Source organism: Salmo trutta, chromosome 25, assembly GCF_901001165.1.
Source record: "Salmo trutta chromosome 25, fSalTru1.1, whole genome shotgun sequence".
NCBI classification, from domain to species: Eukaryota; Metazoa; Chordata; class Actinopteri; order Salmoniformes; family Salmonidae; genus Salmo; species Salmo trutta.
In genome coordinates this window covers 10,430,858-10,450,624 of record NC_042981.1, presented here as the reverse complement: position 1 = coordinate 10,450,624, position 19,767 = coordinate 10,430,858, and the positions used below count along the sequence as shown (strand labels likewise).

At 40.7% G+C, this 19,767-nt stretch overlaps 1 protein-coding gene and 1 long non-coding RNA gene across 6 annotated transcripts in view; one reads left to right on the top strand and one right to left on the bottom strand.

Moving 5' to 3' along the window:
- Window positions 1-19,767, bottom strand: part of LOC115161993 (SAM and SH3 domain-containing protein 1) — a 128,463-nt gene that overhangs the window by 88,977 nt on the left and 19,719 nt on the right. The window lies entirely within an intron of this gene.
- The window catches only part of LOC115161996 (uncharacterized), a 31,135-nt gene continuing 11,490 nt past the window's right edge, over window positions 123-19,767 (top strand). Inside the window, exon 1 of one of the 2 annotated variants that reach the window (XR_003869467.1) lies at window positions 123-225. This is a non-coding gene — a long non-coding RNA (uncharacterized LOC115161996). The remainder of the gene's footprint in view (window positions 226-19,767) is intronic. The other variant, XR_003869468.1, reaches the window with a different exon arrangement.

The following is a 19,767-nucleotide window of genomic DNA, read 5'->3' as shown; positions in this document are numbered from 1 at the left end:
GTTAGGCAAACATACAGTACTCTGTATTTAACCAATGTCAGTGTAAACTGCCATTGGTTAAATAAAATGGACAGTCAATGTGCAAAGTTTAAAGTTCAGAGAATCAAAGATTAACACAGTGGCATAGAGATTTAATCCATGCTGTATGCCCTGCAGTGGAACAGACTAAAAGTGCCAGCATATCACACAGATGGGATCAGCAACACAGAGATAATCTCCTATACAGTAAGTAACATTCTGAAGCATCTGCTTGGTTTTATTACATCTTCACTCAACATGTCTTTCTTATCCATTCACCAGCTCACAGCCAAATCCGCCACTATATTTACACATATACAGTATCCATGTCTTGCTGTGCTCTTTCACTTTCCCAAAATGCACAAAGGATTGTAGACTGCTTAGCAGTGTATCAAGAAAGAGGCTATGGTGAAATAGCCCCCAATCTAATGACAGTATTATCTTTCCACAGTCGCTCTCGCTTGGGTAGAGAGTAGTTTCCACTTGCCCAGTGCCCTTGGCAGAATTTACACATTAGGACCAATGAGGTGGTCTAAAATATGCTAACTTCTCCCACCCAGTGCCTCAGGCAAGCTAAAGCGAATGCTCCGAATTACAAAACGGGGTTATTAGCGCTATACCATACAGCATCTGACAGAGCCGTCGATTCATGTTTAGGCCATATTACTTTACCATGTCTGTCGTACTTTCCAATCTCAATGTAAACTGTGTCTGGGGCAACGCATCAGAGAAGACAGAGATTATGTTCCATGGTGTTCGAGTCACAATGCCACTAGATAGAAAGATCTCCTGGTACATTTTCTATACATAAGACGGGTTCATAGTAACGGCTGGAAAGGACTGAATGGAGTGGTAATCAAACTCAAAACGCATGGTTTCCATGTGTTTGATACCAGTCCATTCACTCCATTCCAGACATTATTATGAGCCTTCCTCCCCTCAGCAGCCTCCTGTGATATTTAATGTATTGGCTATAAACCCAACGTGACCTATTTTCCAGAACTGACAAACAAAAGGCACTATACAAAACAGACGTTATAGTTTATAAATCTACATCACAAATCAAAGTGGACAAATCTCCTAGGCAAATCCAAGCGAAAAGGGAAATACAGTTATTTAATTGGGATTCCCCTCAGAATCAGTGATGATTTGTTGTTGAACTGGGGAGTATATATTAAAAATTGGAATTCTTTTTTGGAAGAAAAACAATTATTAAAAGAGCCTTCATATGACCAGTAGTAGTTAGAGGCTAATAATTTGTGCTAGCCCCTGAACACATCTGTAAATATAGGGTAGTCTAGCTCCACTCAGAATGTCCATTTGCCATGACATCTCCACGTGCCTTCCACAAAACACTGATGTCATCATCAGAGGATACCAGCCAGTGTTTGACTTGGGCAGGAGCTCACCAGAGCTGAGTACGGCACCTCACATTTTCTCCTGCTTGACCTCCTGTTCCTCTTATAGAATATTAGCACAAAAGTATTGTGGAGCTCCTGCACCTTAAATGTAAACAGTACCAGCACCCAAAAAGAGCACCGGTACCCATTTCAGTCCAAGTCAAACTGATAACAGCACACAGTAACTGAAATATTGGGTGCTAAAACACTATCATTGACTCAAGTGTGAGTGTTAATTTCCACTTTCACAATTTCCATTTCCATCGATATAGTATACCACACACGATAACAGTATAATCAGAATTATCCTTTGGAGGGTAACCTGAAGAATACAAAGATGCATACAGAGACGACTCAGAAGTTAAAATCAACATCTTCCCAGCGGCTTGAACAGAAACTGGTGTGACCTTAAGGGCAATTCCATGGTAACAGAGTGATGCTGAGACTACTTAAATATGTAAAAACAAAAACGATGATTGCAAAGTCAAACAAAACCAAAAAATCATACAACTCTATGCAGAAGGACTACTTTTAACAATATCCACAATTATTATATATTTGTTTTACTTCATACCTCATGCAAAGTTTGGTAACAGAAATGGCACATCAGAATTAAAACCTAACAATGCTGTTGGGGCGGCAGGTAGCCTTGTTGTTAGAGCGTTGGTCTAGTAACCGAAAGGTTGCTAGATTAAATCCCCGAGCTGACAAGGTAAAAAGTTGTCGTTCTGCCCCTGAACAAGGCAGTTAACCCACTGTTCCCAGGCCATCATTGTAAATAGGAATTTGTTCTTAACTGACTTGCCTTGTTAAATAAAGGTTAAATGAAATGTGTTACTACATGACAGATTGGGTCTCCAAAAGACGAACTCTTTAAATAACTATGTGGTTTTCCAGTGAAATGGGTTGATGTGCTTGGTGGTGGACACGTTCCTGAAAAGTTGCCTGATCTTGCAACTATCAATTTTGACAGAAAAAAATTAACAAAATAGCTAGGATCTTGAAAATATGAAAAAGGGAAACACCTGTCCATCTATTTAGTGACATCACAGTTTACATATCTATCCAGGAGAAAGTTTTTTTCATGTTGTGAGCAAAAAAATGGAAGGGAAAACCAGATAAAGTTAAACAGGTATATTTGTATAATGAATATGAGTTGAGGGCTAGAACTATTAAATATTAAGGCATTAAGCTTCTATTATACAGAATCTAAATCCAAATTGGTTTTCCAGTAGGCTACTAACAGGCATACCCAAATGTTTAAAAAGGGGGCGCTTTGCTGTTATACAGATGAAAAACTATCCATTTTACAGTGGATTGACAATGGAACCCTGTTCAAAAAGTATCATTTTAAAATTAAGCTATACATTCCAATTTTATCCTCCAGAAGAGGCAGAATCTATATTACAGTAGATAATGTGGCTAAACTCCAATGTACTGATAGAGGATAAACCAATTTTCTTGAAGAATGTACAAGGTTTCAGGTTTATGAATTTCATTGTAAACAACGACGGTAAAATTGTCATACAACCAATTAATCCAGGTGTGTGGAGATGTATGCTCAATATAAAATTATAACCAACGCATCGCAGAGCTGCCACAAAAATGGAAAAGGCAATTATTTAATTAAGAGAAAGGAATTAATTTGTTTGTCTGCCACCAAATAAAAATTACAAATGACTAATATAAATCGTAAATCATGTCAATTTCACTTATGATCAAGAGGGTTGACAACTATTCCGCATAAAATTAAACAGATTTGCGATGTCCCAATACCATGGCATCAGGTTTATGAACTGAAATACAAAACAATTGATGCATAAATGTTATTTTCAATTTAAACTATTATATAAAATTCAAGCTACAAAAAGAATGCTCAGTATTTGGGATATTCAACAACAGTCAGACCGGTTCAGACCGTCTTGCAGAACCAGAATCAATAGAGCATCTCTTTTGGTACACTCCATCGCTGGCTTGTTTTTGGAGTCAGGTCCAGGTATGGTTGTTATGCCATAATATCAGGGTGAGGTTGGACATGTAAACTGTATTTCTGGGGGACTTGAAGGGCCACAGTCATTTAAAAGAAAACATCATTGTGCTCTTGGATAAGCTGTTTATTTTTGGGGACATTTGGGCAAAAATGTTGCAGATGGGGAGGTTCAAGTCCCTAGTGAGACATGGGAGAATGGAGGGATGTATTGTGTGAAAACAATGGTAGAATGATGATTTATTTGGAAAGATGGATTGATCTGTGGCTGTCTGAAGGGTGAAATTGAGGAGTGTTGGAATAATTATATACACAAATGTACAGTATACATTTTTGTGGTCCTCCAATCAGGCGTGAGGGTGGGGATGGGATTATTGCATGTTTTGTGTTTCACCATTTATGTTTTTTGGTTTGGATTCATGCTGTGAGCGGTGTGGGCTGCTCCTGGTAGTTATGGGTAGTTTCATGCTGTGAGCGGTGTGTGTGTGCTGCTCCTGGTAGTTATGGGTAGTTTCATGCTGTGAGCGGTGTGTGTGTGTGCTGCTCCTGGTAGTTATGGGTAGTTTCATGCTGTGAGGGGTGTGTGTGCTGCTCCTGGTAGTTATGGGTAGTTTCATGCTGTGAGTGGTGTGTGTGCTGCTCCTGGTAGTTATGGGTAGTTTCATGCTGTGAGGGGTGTGTGTGTGCTGCTCCTGGTAGTTATGGGTAGTTTCATGCTGTGAGTGGTGTGTGTGCTGCTCCTGGTAGTTATGGGTAGTTTCATGCTGTGAGCGGTGTGTGTGTGCTGCTCCTGGTAGTTATGGGTAGTTTCATGCTGTGAGGGGTGTGTGTGCTGCTCCTGGTAGTTATGGGTAGTTTCATGCTGTGAGTGGTGTGTGTGCTGCTCCTGGTAGTTATGGGTAGTTTCATGCTGTGAGCGGTGTGTGTGTGCTGCTCCTGGTAGTTATGGGTAGTTTCATGCTGTGAGGGGTGTGTGTGCTGCTCCTGGTAGTTATGGGTAGTTTCATGCTGTGAGGGGTGTGTGTGCTGCTCCTGGAAGTTATGGGTGCAATCGCTTCCATGCCCTGGTTTTTCTCGCCCTTGGGAAATCTATTTGGGCCGGGGGTAGGCCTGGCTGGGCTCTCAGGGCGGGGGCACCCACTGACCAGACCGGCCATTTATATTGTATTGGTTTAAAAAAATGAAATATATAGAAAGAAATAAAAGGCACAATCACAAATCATTCTGTAACCACATTTTGCATCTGCACTGTTCAAGTAAATGTGTTTTTGTGAAAGGTCCAGTGGGAAATTGTAAAAAATTGTCCATGTGTATAGAGTTACGGATAACTTTGCAATCATTGTTTTTGCTTTGACATAGGCCTACATTTTAACTCCGCATCACTCTAATACCATGGAATTGACTTCTGGATAAGGGAGAGTTGCAGTGTCATGTTAGTTCATGTTAAAAAACCTATCATGACTCATCTATCCTCTTCAACAATGATGCTTACATACCGGCTTGTATTTTGCTTATTCAGTATAAAACAAATACACGCCAAGATTCAACTCCCCCCAATAATTCAATACCTTATGAAATATACATAGTATAAATAAATGAAAACAAGACTAATGTGTGGAAACAGATGAGTGCAGTCTGGATTCCAGTAATGGTGCTTGATCTGCAGTATGGCCCCTAGCTGTATTAAAGGCTGCTTTCTGCTCCACTGACTGAAAACACTCTACTATATCCACTCTCTAACCCTGCTAAAACGGCCCATCTCAAACCTAATAAATATATCTCTGGAGGGAAGGAGGAGAGAGAAAGAGAAGAGAGGGGAAGAGAAGAGAGGGGAAGAGAAGAGAGGGGAAGAGAAGAGAGGGGAAGAGAAGAGAGGGGAAGAGAAGAAGAGAAGAGAGGGGAAGAGAAGAGAGGAGAAGAGAAGAGAGGGGAAGAGAGGGGAAGAGAAGAGAGGGGAAGAGAGGGGAAGAGAAGAGAGGGGAAGAGAAGAGAGGGGAAGAGAAGAAGAGAAGAGAGGGGAAGAGAAGAGAGGGGAAGAGAAGAGAGGGGAAGAGAAGAGAGGGGAAGAGAAGAAGAGAAGAGAGGGGAAGAGAAGAGAGGGGAAGAGAAGGAGAGGGGAAGAGAAGAAGAGAAGAGAGGGGAGAGAGAAGAGAGGGGAAGAGAAGGAGAGGGGAAGAGAAGAAGAGAAGAGAGGGGAAGAGAAGAGAGGGGAAGAGAAGACAGGGGAAGAGAAGAGAGGGGAAGAGAAGAGAGGGGAAGAGAAGACAGGGGAAGAGAAGAGAGGAGAAGAGAAGAGAGGGGAAGAGAAGAGAGGGGAAGAGAGACTCCATTATTAGTGAGTAGTTGTAAACTTGACCAAGGTCATTGTAGCAGGCCTCAGACACCATCAGACAGAAGGTCATTATAGTAGCAGGCCTCAGACACCATCAGACAGAAGGTCATTATAGTAGCAGGCCTCAGACACCATCAGACAGAAGGTCATTGTAGCAGGCCTCAGACACCATCAGACAGAAGGTCATTATAGCAGGCCTCAGACACCATCAGACAGAAGGTCATTATAGTAGCAGGTCTCAGACACCATCAGACAGAAGGTCATTATAGTAGCAGGTCTCAGACACCATCAGACAGAAGGTCATTATAGCAGGCCTCAGACACCATCAGACAGAAGGTCATTGTAGTAGCAGGCCTCAGACACCATCAAACAGAAGGTCATTATAGCAGGTCTCAGACACCATCAGACAGAAGGTCATTATAGCAGGTCTCAGACACCATCAGACAGAAGGTCATTGTAGTATCAGGCCTCAGACACCATCAGACAGAAGGTCATTGTAGCAGGTCTCAGACACCATCAGACAGAAGGTCATTGTAGCAGGTCTCAGACACCATCAGACAGAAGGTCATTGTAGTAGCAGGCTTCAGACACCATCAGACAGAAGGTCATTGTAGTAGCAGGCCTCAGACACCATCAGACAGAAGTTCATTATAGCAGGTCTCAGACACCATCAGACAGAAGGTCATTGTAGTAGCAGGCCTCAGAAACCATCAGACAGAAGATCATTATAGTAGCAGGCCTCAGACACCATCAGACAGAAGGTCATTGTAGCAGGCCTCAGACACCATCAGACAGAAGGTCATTATAGTAGCAGGCCTCAGACACCATCAGACAGAAGGTCATTGTAGCAGGCCTCAGACACCATCAGACAGAAGGTCATTGTAGCAGGCCTCAGACACCATCAGACAGAAGGTCATTGTAGCAGGCCTCAGACACCATCAGACAGAAGGTCATTGTAGCAGGTCTCAGACACCATCAGACAGAAGGTCATTGTAGTAGCAGGCTTCAGACACCATCAGACAGAAGGTCATTGTAGTAGCAGGCCTCAGACACCATCAGACAGAAGGTCATTATAGCAGGTCTCAGACACCATCAGACAGAAGGTCATTGTAGTAGCAGGCCTCAGAAACCATCAGACAGAAGATCATTATAGTAGCAGGCCTCAGACACCATCAGACAGAAGGTCATTGTAGCAGGCCTCAGACACCATCAGACAGAAGGTCATTATAGTAGCAGGCCTCAGACACCATCAGACAGAAGGTCATTGTAGTAGCAGGCTTCAGACACCATCAGACAGAAGGTCATTGTAGTAGCAGGCCTCAGACACCATCAGACAGAAGGTCATTATAGCAGGTCTCAGACACCATCAGACAGAAGGTCATTGTAGTAGCAGGCCTCAGACACCATCAGACAGAAGGTCATTGTAGCAGGCCTCAGACACCATCAGACAGAAGGTCATTATAGTAGCAGGCCTCAGACACCATCAGACAGAAGGTCATTATAGTAGCAGGCCTCAGACACCATCAGACAGAAGGTCATTGTAGCAGGCCTCAGACACCATCAGACAGAAGGTCATTGTAGTAGCAGGCCTCAGAAACCATCAGACAGAAGATCATTATAGTAGCAGGCCTCAGACACCATCAGACAGAAGGTCATTGTAGCAGGCCTCAGACAACCATCAGAACGAAGGTCATTATAGTAGCAGGCCCTCAGACACCATCAGACAGAAGGTCATTATAGTAGCAGGCACTCAGACACCATCCAGACAGAAGGTCATTGTAGCAGGCCTCAGACACCATCAGAACAGAAGGTCATTGTAGCAGGCCTCAGACACCATCAGACAGAAGGTTATTATAGCAGGCCTCAGACACCATCAGACAGAAGGTCATTATAGCAGGCCTCAGACACCATCAGACAGAAGGTCATTGTAGCAGGCCTCAGACACCATCAGACAGAAGGTCATTATAGTAGCAGGTCTCAGACACCATCAGACAGAAGGTCATTGTAGCAGGTCTCAGACACCATCAGACAGAAGGTCATTATAGTAGCAGGCCTCAGACACCATCAGACAGAAGGTCATTATAATAGCAGGCCTCAGACACCATCAGACAGAAGGTCATTGTAGCAGGCCTCAGACACCATCAGACAGAAGGTCATTGTAGCAGGCGTCAGACACCATCACACAGAAGGTCATTATAGCAGGCCTCAGACACCATCAGACAGAAGGTCATTATAGCAGGCCTCAGACACCATCAGACAGAAGGTCATTGTAGCAGGCCTCAGACACCATCAGACAGAAGGTCATTGTAGCAGGCCTCAGACACCATCAGACAGAAGGTCATTGTAGCAGGCCTCAGACACCATCAGACAGAAGGTCATTATAGCAGGCCTCAGACACCATCAGACAGAAGGTCATTATAGCAGGCCTCAGACACCATCAGACAGAAGGTCATTGTAGCAGGCCTCAGACACCATCAGACAGAAGGTCATTGTAGTAGCAGGCCTCAGACACCATCAGACAGAAGGTCATTGTAGCAGGCCTCAGACACCATCAGACAGAAGGTCATTATAGTAGCAGGCCTCAGACACCATCAGACAGAAGGTCATTGTAGCAGGTCTCAGACACAATCAGACAGAAGGTCATTGTAGCAGGTCTCAGACACCATCAGACAGAAAGTCATTGTAGCAGGCCTCAGACACCATCAGACAGAAGATCATTGTAGTTGCAGGCCTCAGACACCATCAGACAGAAGGTCATTGTAGCAGGTCTCAGACACCATCAGACAGAAGGTCATTATAGTAGCAGTTCTCAGACACCATCAGACAGAAGGTCATTGTAGTACCAGGCCTCAGACACCATCAGACAGAAGGTCATTGTAGTAGCAGGCCTCAGACACCATCAGACAGAAGGTCATTGTAGTAGCAGGCCTCAGACACCATCAGACAGAAGGTCATTATAGTAGCAGGCCTCAGACACCATCAGACAGAAGGTCATTGTAGCAGGTCTCAGACACCATCAGACAGAAGGTCATTGTAGCAGGTCTCAGACACCATCAGACAGAAAGTCATTGTAGCAGGCCTCAGACACCATCAGACAGAAGATCATTATAGTAGCAGGCCTCAGACACCATCAGACAGAAGGTCATTGTAGTTGCAGGCCTCAGACACCATCAGACAGAAGGTCATTGTAGCAGGTCTCAGACACCATCAGACAGAAGATCATTATAGTAGCAGTTCTCAGACACCATCAGACAGAAGGTCATTGTAGTAGCAGGCCTCAGACACCATCAGACAGAAGGTCATTGTAGTAGCAGGCCTCAGACACAATCAGACAGAAGGTCATTGTAGCAGGCCTCAGACACCATCAGACAGAAGGTCATTGTAGTAGCAGGCCTCAGACACCATCACACAGAAGGTCATTGTAGTAGCAGGCCTCAGACACCATCAGACAGAAGGTCATTGTAGTAGCAGGCCTCAGACACCATCAGACAGAAGGTCATTGTAGTAGCAGGCCTCAGACACCATCAGACAGAAGGTCATTGTAGCAGGCCTCAGACACCATCAGACAGAAGGTCATTGTAGTAGCAGGCCTCAGACACCATCACACAGAAGGTCATTATAGTAGCAGGCCTCAGACACCATCAGACAGAAGGTCATTGTAGCAGGCCTCAGACACCATCAGACAGAAGGTCATTGTAGCAGGCCTCAGACACCATCAGACAGAAGGTCATTGTAGTAGCAGGCCTCAGACACCATCAGACAGAAGGTCATTGTAGTAGCAGGCCTCAGACACCATCAGACAGAAGGTCATTGTAGTAGCAGGCCTCAGACACCATCAGACAGAAGGTCATTGTAGTAGCAGGCCTCAGACACCATCAGACAGAAGGTCATTGTAGTAGCAGGCCTCAGACACCATCAGACAGAAGGTCATTGTAGTAGCAGGCCTCAGACACCATCAGACAGAAGGTCATTGTAGTAGCAGGCCTCAGACACCATCAGACAGAAGGTCATTGTAGTAGCAGGCCTCAGACACCATCAGACAGAAGGTCATTGTAGCAGGCCTCAGACACCATCAGACAGAAGGTCATTGTAGCAGGTCTCAGACACCATCAGACAGAAGGTCATTGTAGCAGGCCTCAGACACCATCAGACAGAAGGTCATTGTAGTAGCAGGCCTCAGACACCATCACACAGAAGGTCATTGTAGTAGCAGGCCTCAGACACCATCAGACAGAAGGTCATTGTAGTAGCAGGCCTCAGACACCATCAGACAGAAGGTCATTGTAGTAGCAGGCCTCAGACACCATCAGACAGAAGTACATTGTAGTAGCAGGCCTCAGACACAATCAGACAGAAGGTCATTGTAGCAGGCCTCAGACACCATCAGGCAGAAGGTCATTGTAGCAGGCCTCAGACACCATCAGACAGAGGCTGCATGGCAAGGTTGCACCCCATTACCTACATTGTACACTACTTTTGCTGTTAAGTTAATGTATCAAGACTTGTCTGTTTGCCAGACGGGTGTAGTCTCACAATACACAAACTACACTATCAGCTGAACAGATGCAGAAAGGGGATTACAGTCAAGAGGAGACCGAGGAATTATATTCATAATACGTAGGTCACTTAAAAACCTGACCTCCAGTGTACTCGTCAGACAGAAATACGCATTAACATATTTGTCTTTACATTATTATATAGTAGGTCTACTTATAGCTGTTAATGTACAGGGATAGTAATTCAAATAAAACAAAATAATTTATTGCACTGATGGTGTTGGATGACTGACAGGGTGCGCTGTACTGCGCAGCTATCTTGGTACACTTCCATTGTAAAATATGTATTACTGTCTACATTTGTTTTCTACATGTTTGTTCTATTACAGACACCTTAATGCATACTTTTAAATGATATTATGTGAGCTGAACATAAAAATAAAAAATATCTAAAAACATTTTTCTTAAAGTATTGTCTTGGAAGGACTACCTCTGCTGGTTCTTTGGATATTTTCCTTTACTGTATCTCTTGGAATGTTATGTTACTGTCACGACTACAACAACAAAAAGACGTAAAAACATGTCATTTTGGTCCTAAACTATTGTAGAACTCCATTCATTCCTATGGAGGACTGCTGCATCAGAGACCCGGCAGGAAACTTACTGCGCTGCAGACCCAAACACCCACATCCAGGGTTTATGATAGCTTGGGATTCAATCCAATGCAGATGAATGACCTGCACACAGAGAGATATATTTTCCCAGACAATTTTAAGACAATTTCCCAGGACGTTTGCGGATTTACATTTACTGTTACTGCAGCGGATGTGGGCTCAAGCAAACATCCCCTTTGATAAACGTCTGCACTGCAACTGACTTTCAGTGTTTGATTGAATCCTGACCACATGCCAAGAGATTCAGTAAGGAAAACGAACCAAAGAACCAGCAGAGGTAGCGCTTCCAAGCCGTTGTGTCGGAGTATATTGCGTAATGCTACATTACATGGTACATTAAAACACAGCTGCTTTCAGAGATGCCCAAGGAATCCATATTATATTTTAACTGGGCATATTTCTAGATGCTGACAGAACTCTACTTACATTATGCAAGACTGAGAATCAAAGTCACTGTGCATTGAACAGACTATAAAGGCATATACAGAAAGGATTCACAATCCTTAACCCCCCCACAAAAAAAGTGGGCATTCAATGTCCCTTTGAGCATCGTGAAGTAATTTTTTATGGTGTATCAATACACCCAGTCACTACAAAATACACAGGTGTCCTATCTAACTCAGTTGCCGAGAGGAAGGGAATCGCTCTGGGATTTCACCACGAGGCCAATGGGGATTTTAAAACTGTCCCAGAGTTTAATGGCTGATAGGAGAAAACTGGATGGATTGTAGTTACTCCACAATGCTAATCTAAATGACAGAGTGAAAAGGAGGAAGCCTGTACAGAACAAAAATATTCCAAAACATGCATCCTGTTTGCAACAAGGCAATTAAGTAAAACTGCAAAAAATGTGGAAAGAAATGAACTTCATGTCCTGAATACAAAGTGTTATAGTTGGGGCAAATCCAACACATCACTGAGAACCACTTAATGTTCCAAATTTTCAAGCATGGTGGTGGCTGCATCATATTATGAGTATGCTTGTCGGCAAGGACTAGGAAGCTTTATAGGGGAAAAAATGGAAGAGAGCTAAGCACAGGCAAAATCCTAGAGGAAAACCTGATTCAGTCTGCTTTCCAACAGACACGGAGACAAATTCACCTTTCAGCAGGACAATAACCTAAAACACAAGGCCAAATCTACACTGGATTTTCTTACCAAGACGACATTGAATGTTGACGAGTTGCCTAGTTAAGGTTGAGACTTAAACATTTTTTTTTTTTTTAAATCAGCTTGAAAATCTATGGCAAGACTTAAAAATGATTGTCTAGCAATTATCAACGATCACTGCCAAAGGTGATTCTGACATGTATTGACTCAGGGGGTTGAATATTTACCTAATCAAGAGTTGTTTTTATGATTTTTACAAATGTTAGAATTATTTTTCCACTTCGACAGAATATTTAGTGTTGATAGTTGGCAAAAAAAGATGACAATTTAATCCATGTTAATCCCACTTTGTAACAACATGTAGAAATAGTCAAGGGGTGTGAATACTTTCTGAAGGCACTCAGACTAGAGAATGTGCATGTGGGTTTTTAGATAAATAAAATCTTAAACAATGTTTGCTTGATAACTCAATTTCTAAATTTGGGATTGAAATGATTTTGTTCTGTACCATCCGATGTAAAAACACACACACACACACACATACATACATACATTTTCTGTTTAAGAGAGCCAAGAAAATACAACTTTTCAAATGATAATTGTATTTAATCTAATGTGATACACTTTCCAGCCTGTTCCCTGTCTGTGGGTGTTTCTTCATGGTGGAGCAATACTAAGCAGGCCTTAAGAACCATCTTCCCCAACGCATATAAATCAGGGCAGAAGAAAAGCTAGACAACTGCTATTCACTCATAGGACATTGAATTGAGAAAGGAGAAGTGCACTAAGAGGCTGGTCTTTAATGGGAGATGGAATTCTTCTGAATGCTGTTTTAGGGGTGCCTCCAGATGTAGAGACTCAGGGTGTATATTCTAAATATCACCAGGGTTTAGGAGGAAACGGTCTCCTACCTGCAGGTGTTGCTGAATGGGATTTTAATATTCTTTGCTGTATGAAGAAGAAGCTTGTGACATTTGGTAAATGTGGTTAAGCTTCCTTTGGGTCACGCACCTAGGTTACGACCCAAATGGCAACCTATTTTCTACATAGTGCACTACTTTGCCCTTAGGCTGATGTTGTTCAATAGAAGACTAGTGCTCAGCCATTAAGCTACATCAATATTTTTTTATACAACTAATTGACAGACTTCGGTTAAAATTATTTGATTATCCATTTCGTTCTGTATTTTTCTGTGAGCTCAATGCAGTTTCTCTACAGAGAAATTAGATAAAGCCCAAGCTGTACGATGTAGTAGAATTATAGTTTCCAACAGGAGAATATTCTTCATAGTTTAGTGCAGAAAACATGGTAATTAACTGCAATTACCATAATCCATTGCTCGCCTACTTGTCCAGTGTTCTATTACTGTAACTCAACCATAGTGTTCTATTACTGTAACTCAACCATAGTGTTCTATTACTGTAACTCAACCAGTGTTCTATTACTGTAACTCAACCATAGTGTTCTATTACTGTAACTCAACCACAGTGTTCTATTACTGTAACTATAGTGTTCTATTACTGTAACTATAGTGTTCTATTACTGTAACTCAACCAGTGTTCTATTACTGTAACTCAACCAGTGTTCTATTACTGTAACTCAACCATAGTGTTCTATTACTGTAACTCAACCATAGTGTTCTATTACTGTAACTCAACCAGTGTTCTATTACTGTAACTGAACCATAGTGTTCTATTACTGTAACTCAACCACAGTGTTCTATTACTGTAACTATAGTGTTCTATTACTGTAACTATAGTGTTTTATTACTGTAACTCAACCATAGTGTTCTATTACTGTAACTCAACCAGTGTTCTATTACTGTAACTCAACCATAGTGTTCTATTACTGTAACTATAGTGTTCTATTACTGTAACTATAGTGTTCTATTACTGTAACTATAGTGTTCTATTACGTAACTCAACCATGTTCTATTACTGTAACTCAACCATAGTGTTCTATTACTGTAACTCAACCATAGTGTTCTATTACTGTAACCATAGTGTTCTATTACTGTACCTCAACCACAGTGTTATATTACTGTAACTATAGTGCTATATTACTGTAATTCAACCATAGTGCTATATTACTGTAACTCAACCATAGTGTTCTATTAATGTAACTATAGTGTTCTATTACTGTAACTCAACCATAGTGTTCTATTACTGTAACTATAGTGTTCTATTACTGTAACTCAACCATAGTGTTCTATTACTGTAACCATAGTGTTATATTTACTGTAACTAACATAGTGTTCTATTACTGTAACTCAACCATAGTGTTCTATTACTGTAACTCAACAGTGTTCTATTACTGTAACTCACCATAGTGTTCTCTATTTACTGTATACTCAAACCGTAGTGTTCTATTACTGTAACCATAGTGTTCTATTACTGTAACTCAACCATAGTGTTCCATTACTGTAACTCAACCTAGTGTTCTATACTGTAACCATAGTGTTATATACTGTAAACTATAGTGTTCTATTACTGAACCATAGTGTTATATTACTGTAACCTCAACTATAGTGTTCTATTACTGTAACTCAACCATACGTGTTTCTATTACTGTAACTCAACCATAGTGTTCTATTACTGTAACCATAGTGTATATTACTGTAACTCAACCATAGTGTTCTATTACTGTAACTCAACCCAGTGTTCTATTACTGTACACTCAACCATAGTGTTCTATTACTGTAACTCAACCAGTGTTTCTTTACTGTAACTCAACCATAGTGTTCTATTACTGTAACTATAGTGTTCTATTACTGTAACTATAGTGTTCTATTACTGTAACTATAGTGTTCTATTACTGTAACTCAACCATAGTGTTCTATTACTGTAACTCAACCAGTGTTCTATTACTGTAACTCAACCAGTGTTCTATTACTGTAACTCAACCAGTGTTCTATTACTGTAACTCAACCATAGTGTTTTATTACTGTAACTCAACCATAGTGTTCTATTACTGTAACTCAACCAGTGTTCTATTACTGTAACTGAACCATAGTGTTCTATTACTGTAACTCAACCACAGTGTTCTATTACTGTAACTATAGTGTTCTATTACTGTAACTATAGTGTTCTATTACTGTAACTCAACCAGTGTTCTATACTGTAACTCAACCAGTGTTCTATTACTGTAACTCAACCCAGTGTTCTATTACTGTAACTCAACATAGTGTTCTATTACTGTTAACTCAACCATAGTGTTCTATTACTGTAACCATAGTGTTATATTACTGTACCTCAACCAGTGCTTCTATTACTGTAACTCAACCGTGTTCTCTTACTTAACTTCAACATCGTGTTCCCTATTACTGTAACTATAGTGTTCTATACTGTAACTATAGTGTTCTACTTACGTCAACTATAGTGTTCTATTACTGTAACTCAACCAGTGTTCTATTACTGTAACTCAACCTAGTGTTCTATTACTGTAACTCAACCATAGTGTTCTATTACTGTAACTCAACCATAGTGTTCTATTACTGTAACCATAGTGTTCTATTACTGTACCTCAACCACTAGTGTTATATTACTGTAACTATAGTGCTATATTACTGTAATTCAACCATAGTGCTAATTACTGTAACTCAACCATAGGGCTTCTATTACTGTAACTATAGTGTTCTATTACTGTAACTCAACCATAGTGTTTCTATTACTGTAACCATAGTTAGTTATATTACTGTAACTCAACCATAGTGTTCTATTACTGTAACTCAACCAGTGTTCTATTACTGTAACTCAACCATAGGGTTCTATTACTGTAATCAACCAGTGTTCTATTACTGTAATCAACCATAGTGTTCTATTACTGTAACTCAACCGTAGTGTTCTATTACTGTAACCATAGTGTTATATTACTGTAACTCAACCATAGTGTTCCATTACTGTAACTCAACCATAGTTGTTCATATACTGTAACCATAGTGTTATATTACTGTAACTATAGTGTTCTATTACTGTAACCATAGTGTTTATTACTGACTCAACTATAGTGTTCTATTACTGTAACTCACCATAGTGTTCTATTATGTAACTCAACCATGTGTCATTACTGTAACCATAGTGTTATTTACTGTAACTAACCAGGTTTCTATTACTGTAACTCAACAGTGTTCTATTACTGTAACTCAACCATAGTGTTCTATACTGTAACTCAACCAGTGTTCTATTACTGTAACTCAACCATAGTGATTACTGTAACTCAACCGTAGTGTCTATTACTGAACCATAGTGTTATATTACTGTAACTACCATAGTGCCTTACTGTAACACCATAGTGTTCTATTACTGTAACATAGTGTTATATTACTGTAACCATAGTGTTCTATTACTGTAACCATTCGTGTATTTACTGTAACAGTGTTCTATTACTGTAACCTAGTGTTCTATACTCCCTCACTCACTAGGTTCTATTACTGTAATCACCATAGTGTTCTATTACTGTAACTCAACCATAGTGTTCTATTACTGTAACTCAACCATAGTGTTCTATTACTGTAACTCAACCATAGTGTTCTATTGCTGTAACTATAGTGTTCTATTACTGTAACTATAGTGTTCTATTACTGTAACTCAACCAGTGTTCTATTACTGTAACTCAACTATAGTGTTCTATTACTGTAACTCAACCATAGTGTTCTATTACTGTAACTCAACCATAGTGTTCTATTACTGTAACTCAACCAGTGTTCTATTACTGTAACTATAGTGTTCTATTACTGTACCTCAACCATAGTGTTCTATTACTGTACCTATAGTGTTCTATTACTGTAACTCAACCATAGTGTTCTATTACTGTAACTATAGTGTTCTATTACTGTAACTATAGTGTTCTATTACTGTAACTATAGTGTTCTATACTGTAACTAGTGTTCTATTACTGTAACTATAGTGTTCTATTACTGTAACTATAGTGTTCTATTACTGTAACTCAACCATAGTGTTCTTTCATATTGCTATTTATTTTATGGAGTCAGATTAAGCAATTAGCCCATGAGATGAATTACCTTTGTCTTATTACAAGTCGCATGTGAGTATATATAATATACTGTATATTCACATTAAAATATTACTGCCCACTACGCAACTTGTATATTTTATTAAGTAAATGCATAAATGGTTAAGTGATAAGCATTAATAGGCAGTCACTACTATCTTGCATTGACTTTGTATTGTTTTATTCTGTGTTGTTACAGCATTCAACCTACATAATGCATTTGTAATCTAACCAGACCGACCTCAAAAAGCACTAAATCGCTCAGCACTACTAAGCAGTGAATATAATTCCTCTACTCTGATTGCAATCCCTTGTTCTACATCTGCTCAGTTGATAGAGCAGTTTGTGTATTGTGTGGGACTGTGTATCATGTGGGACTGTAACAGACGACATCTTTGGTAGTCTACCTCCAGAGAGGCTACTCAATACCATACAATCTAGTGGGACTGTGCCAATAACTGACATATAAAATGCACTGATTCACCTCAACTAAAAAACACATTTGACAAAAACCTTTGGAAAGGAATGGGGGGGAGGGGGGGTGTTATGCCTGCAGGAGGGACTGTACCTGAACAATATGTGATTGGTGGCATGATGAATAATCATCAAAAACAGGCCCAAAACCATAAAAGCACAAGGCCAGGTATGACTTGTATACAGACTGACTAATGCACTGTGATGGGAGGTAGCCTTCTGGCTATACACAGGACACACGCGCGCATACTGTCTGCGTTGCCATGGTTACATGTTATGTACATGTAGCGCAACATGAGAAACACAGGAATGGCTTCCTGTCACGAGCAGCTCGATCAGAGCAGGTGCATTGGTTGGTCTGGCAGAAAGTCTAACGGCTGCTATTCAGCTATGGGTCCTTCCTTCACTAAAACACTTCAGACAATCAACAGAGGTAGGTTACATTATGTCTGGCAGGCTATAGGCCTACTGGTAGGGAGGTACAGAGGTAGGCTACATTAAAAATGTCTGGTAGGCTATAGGCCTTCTAGTAGGGAGGTACAGAGGTAGGCTACATTATAAATGTCTGGCAGGCTATAGGCCTACTGGTAGGGAGGTACAGAGGTAGACTACATTATAAATGTCTGGCAGGCTATAGGCCTACTGGTAGGGCGGTACAGAGGTAGGCTACATATATAAATGTCTGGCAGGCTATAGGCTAGAGACAGAACTACTGAGGTGAATTAGCAGTTATACAATAGTGTTTATGTAGACTAAACACTTAGAGCAGTTCTGTGAGTTTGAGTTCAACCAGGTCTGGCCTGAGGGACATGAATATGAGAGCAGAGTTGGACACAGACACTCCATTGTCAGTCCAAGCCAAACTTGTGTTAGAAGAAGTGGGAAAATTTGGGAATAACTGTTTTGACACAGGCGCAAGTTCTATGAGATTCCCATGAGAAGTTATGGAAGCAAGTTTACATTGGTCAGATGCGTCTTCATTTAAACATGCACAACTCTTTACATTTGTATCTGATAATGGATTTCCCCATTGCTGCAAAGGCTCTCACATATAGCACAGTATAACCCAGTATCCAATACCTGTTTTAAGAAACACATGCATTTTAAACTAAAAAATGTAATCCTGTATTTGTTTTGTAACAAAGACATCTGTCTGTCGGTTTCTATAGCGCTGGGTGTTTGTGAGGTCCTATTCAGCCAGACTATCTTGGAACAAACTGTCTAAAAAGAGCCTGCTGGTTCTGTTTGTCCTCGAGAGCCTTAAGGCCAAAACAGCCCTACCCTTCTGGAGGAAGGCTTTAGAATTTATAGAATCCAATTCATTCCAATTCTATGGTAGAACTGTTCTGTTCTAAGAATGTGCCAGAGTACCAGTCCAGGGCAGCAGACAGGGGTTCTGGGCTAGAGGCCTGGTGGGACAAACAACTTCCCATATGCAGCCTCACATTGGAATGACAAACAGCAAATATTTCCATGTCAATTAAATCTGAGAAATGTCATTATGTACACTGTTAAGTCCTCACAAACCCCAACAAAACACCAGGTTCTCTACGATGCCTGCCTGCATGTAGAGAACTAAAGGGTTGAATGGAGTAGATGGAATGAAATCAGGTAAACTTCAACAAGGTCGCTTTATTGCAAATTTCAGCTAAAACGAACGGCACGGGCTATATTTAAATGAGCTCTTAGTTCTCAAAGTCTTTGTCAAAAGATTGATAAAAACAAAAGTATTTCTACACAGATTAATGGCCCATAGGGCTCTGATCAAAATTAGTGCACTATATAGGGAATAGGGTGCCATTTGGAGAGTAGACAGGCACCAAATTACAGGGCTCAGTTAGGATTGATTGTGCTATGCTGCTATTGAACACATCGAAACAAGCCAACGGTTGGGAATTACAGAACACATCCATTTTTAATTGATCAAATTAGGACATCCAAAACAGCAGCATGGACTTTATAATGCTGTCAGATAGTAATAGATCTTATTACAAGCCTATGTAATAACAATGCTTTTTTTTTTACACAAACACTAGCTGTTACCATGCTGAAGTCTAATAACATGTATTATTATTTTGACTAAACAGTTCTGATTGATCCCATTATCCTCAACACATCCCCTTCAATAGAATTCATGTAATTCTACGATTCACAGCATTTTAATTTTATGGTCATTTCTCTGGTTGTAGAAAGCAATGGTCATTCTAACTGGCCTGTAGCCTATAACTGCATCAACTAACTTAATGGAATACCCTGGTCTTTTGTC